General features: G+C 43.5%; 1 pseudogene; it reads right to left on the bottom strand.

Annotated features, from left to right (window-relative positions):
- Positions 1-957: 957 nt before the first annotated feature.
- Positions 958-1,905, bottom strand: LOC121138681 (annotated as a pseudogene).
- Between the last annotated feature and the right edge of the window lie 2,012 nt (positions 1,906-3,917).

The following is a 3,917-nucleotide window of genomic DNA, read 5'->3' as shown; positions in this document are numbered from 1 at the left end:
GATATTAATGACCATTGACTGTTGATTCTTGTATGCTTTTGATTTGCTTTTTGGTGGGGATATTTTGTGAGTGAGTTTTTTCTCTATTTGTTGCCTTTGGTAAAGTTTGTGAGGTATTGTTAGGTCATTATGTAACTCCAAGACTTTGAATCCTCCCCTGTATCCAGAACCTATTGTATCCATTGATAGAGATAGGCTGATGTTGACTGTGGATACTGAGTAACATCTGGGATACTAGCCACATCTGTGGTGGGTATTGGAGTTTCCTTCAACATATGAAAGAGATCATTCAGAAAGAAAACACCTGGATTGTTAATGCAGAACTGTACTCAAGTAGATAAAGATACAGGATTCTACACATGAATCTCCAATTGTCATCCATAGTTATAACACTGAAAATACCTAGAATGTATCTTAAGTGAATGTAATTTGTACACCACTTCCAATCATTCCCAGTCAAAACTCAGGAGCAGAAATGGAACTGAATGATTGGGATCACAGTAGCACATAAAATGAATTATTGAATTTAACATAGACCAAATTTAATGATAATTCACCAGAAAGAAATACACTTAACAAGTAATTTTCCAAGAAAACCTGAGGAGGAGCAAGGGAGACTTCAAGCAAACAATTCTCGCCCACAAAAGCAGACTGCTGCAACTCTGTAACATCCTTGCTCTGTACAAATCCCCCTGTCAGGCTGTAGGTATTGACCCTCTCCCTGTGGGAAGTCCACAGTCACACCAGTAGGTATCAGCACACAACAAAATAAAACACAACAGTTTTTGTTGCCAGAATTCTGTTTTGTTTTGATTTCTTACATACAATTCTAGTTTATTATGGCAAATGTTGAAATGTCACCTTCTCCACAACAGCAACCAGTAAACTCTATCACCAAAATAACTCGTTGCCAAACAGGTATGTTTCAGAATTAAAAAAAACAATTACATGAGTTTTTATACCCTACTGAAAAACAGAAGGGGAGAGAGAGAAAGAGAGAGAGTAGAAGAGAGAAATGAAAAAGAAATCCACCATTGTCTGCACAGTCCAGTTGCCAACCCTCCCTCTAGGGATCACAGATGAAGCTTCTGGGTCCTGTTTCTTCTCTGGATTTGCTCGGCTGTTTAACTGGTGTCCATCTGTGCATTGTACTCATCCAGCTGTGTATCCAACTGCTCCACAGAAAATTGTTGCTTTGAGTTCCTGCTGGTACCTCTTTTTCTCCCTCTCCGGGTGCGGCCACACCCAAAACCCCCAGAGCTATGGTTTCTCCGCATGTCACCTTTGTTCAATCTCTGTGCAGGTGTTTCTGGCTTGTCAATCTGTAATGTGACCAGCTGAAAGTTCATGGGGTGGGCATATAAAGGGCACCATTGTCCTATTTCATAGCCTTCAGGGCATCTGCCTTCCGTTCAGTGTGCACATCTGTTGTCCCTAAACTTCGTCTGGAGTGATTGTAGTGCACAGCTGCCATCTTCAGTGTTCCAAACTCTGAGAAGAGTTGCTGAATATCCACATCTGACATCCCGAATTCAAGGTTTGACACCAACAGCTGTCCACCCTTCTCCATGCCGGCTCCACCGCTGAAGCCTCTGTTGAATAGGTCGTGTTGCCACTTGTCTGGAAGTTGTTTAGGCCTACTCTAGGGAGCCAGTTGGCTCCTGCTGCCGCCTGGAGTGCTTCCAGAAATGGCGGGCTGGTTCCTCAGAGGCCCACTGCCTCAATTCATCAGCAGAGAGGCCTGCATGGCACAGCCAAGGCAGCCCTGGCAGCAAGTCCTGCTGCAGCCCTGGCCTGCACTTCGACCTCCTCACTTGCTCAGGTTCAGCTTAATGATGTCCTCCAAAGACAAATGCAATATGTCGGCCATGGCGGTAGCAAATTCCTGCAGCCTGTTCTCCAGAATTCTAATTCGTGTTAATTAACCTGGAATCAGATATCAGGGTAAATACTGAAAAATTGGATTAAAGAAGATTGCCAATACCACCTGGTTAATTACTCCTTTTCTAACTGGGAAAATACTGTGAACTGGTACCATGAAACAGCATACTGTGCTTTCCCAGGCTCAAGAGTGCCACATTAAGAACTCAGCACAAAAATAAAAATTTCTTTTTTTTTCAGAGAAATGTTCTCAACATGAAGCCCAGGTTGCTGTAGAACTCAGTATGGTGAAGTGCTAGCCTGTGTCTCACTGAGATCCAGCTGTCTTTGCCTCACCAATGATGAGATAAAAATTGTTTGCCACAAAGCTGTCAAAACACTATTTAGGATGCTATATTTAATTGACAGTGACTATTTCTCACATGAAAAATGAATTATGGGTAAAAATTTCAATTTTAAATGTCAGTGTTTACAACTATCCCCATGAAAATAAAAAAACGCTAATTTTGGATTTGATTACATTTACTGTTTGGGAATTCCTAGTCCCTCCTTTTTATGTGCCACTGTTTGAATAGGGAAGTGATTTAATGTTGGGTGTTGCAGAGTACTGCGCCTATAGATGGCGCCAGTTTCTGCATTCCAGCAGCATGCCACCTGGGTGTAGTTGATTAGCTATCACTGAGTATATTAAGTTTCTCGAATAAACTGTGAGAAGAAGATTCCTCGTAGCCGCATCATTCTTGCTGGTTGAGGGTGGTCGCGACAAAGTGGTGGCCCGTTCGGGGACGTCAGAAATTCTCACAGTTGCGGCAGTACCGGTAAGTTCCCGAGATAAGCGGGACAATAAGGACCTCGGTAAAGAGGCAATAAGGACCTCGGTAAAGAGGCAATGATGTCTCTGGTTAGGAGTAATAAGGTCTCCGGTTAGGAGCAAGACAGTTCACAGCTAAGGCGAACTGAAAGTAAAAGACCTCGCATCTGCTTTAGCTTGCAGAGTGAGAGTAAAGTAAATGGACCCCGCTTTTGTGGTGATAACTTGGCTAATGTTTAACATTGTAGTGTGGGCTCTTGTCTTTTGGTGCTGTTATCCAACTTGCACACCTTCGGAGCGCACCAACTAAAAGAGTAGACTTTTAAAAGGCATAATGGGATTGTCACAATCACACCCAATTTTTCTGGCTCATCAAGACCTGCTTCTTTATAAAAATTAAACTTAAGCAAAGCCACATTGCAGAGGTTTTTGAATGAATGAGATGCCATTGCACCCTGGTTCGCAGTTTCAGGGAACCTCTCTGTGGCTAGCTAGGATAAGTTGGTAAAAGACCTGGAGTTTGCTTGGAAAGAAGGAACGCTGAAACCATGCGTTGGGCCAGTATAGTGGCTGATATGCACTTGTATGGAGGATCAAGAGGAGAACAAAAAGGCTATAGAGAAAGGAGAGGTTGCCCTCGAGATGCTCCAGGAAGAAAGATCAGAACAATCAGAAGGCAAGTTTAGGAAGGAGAAACAGAAAGGGAAAAAGAAACAAATCTATCCCTCCTTACGGGAGCTGAGGAAAGAATTAGAAGAATTGGGGGAAGATTCAGAAACAGAGAAGGACCTTGTGGAGGATGAGGAGGAAGAGATTGTCAAGCTAATGGGAAAACATTCTTTAAGAACGCCAGAGACGCAGCACACTGAAATGGTGACTGCAAAGCAAGGGCACCACCCTACCACTCCTCCACCCTACTGTTCAGCAGAGGAACTACAAGTTCCTGGTTGCAATACTTTCTGCCCGGAAGGGTGGCACACCGTGTGTGCCGAGTTTCAGTTTACCCGGCCACTGGCTTATCCAGTTTTCCAGGATGGTAACCAACAGAGATATCATGAGCCACTTGAATTTAAAATAGTCAAAGCCCTGGCAGAGTCAGTACACACCAATGGGGTGACAGCAGCTTTTACAATTGCCCAGGTGGAAGCACTTAATCGCTGCTGCATGACACCTGGCGATTGGATGAATTTGGTAAGAGCTTGTCTATTGCCAGGACAATATTTAG

Source organism: Mesocricetus auratus, unplaced genomic scaffold (genome assembly GCF_017639785.1).
Source record: "Mesocricetus auratus isolate SY011 unplaced genomic scaffold, BCM_Maur_2.0 contig_4752_pilon_obj, whole genome shotgun sequence".
NCBI classification, from domain to species: domain Eukaryota; kingdom Metazoa; phylum Chordata; class Mammalia; order Rodentia; family Cricetidae; genus Mesocricetus; species Mesocricetus auratus.
The sequence above is the reverse complement of the archived record's forward strand: the minus strand, read 5'-3'. Positions and strand labels throughout refer to the sequence as shown.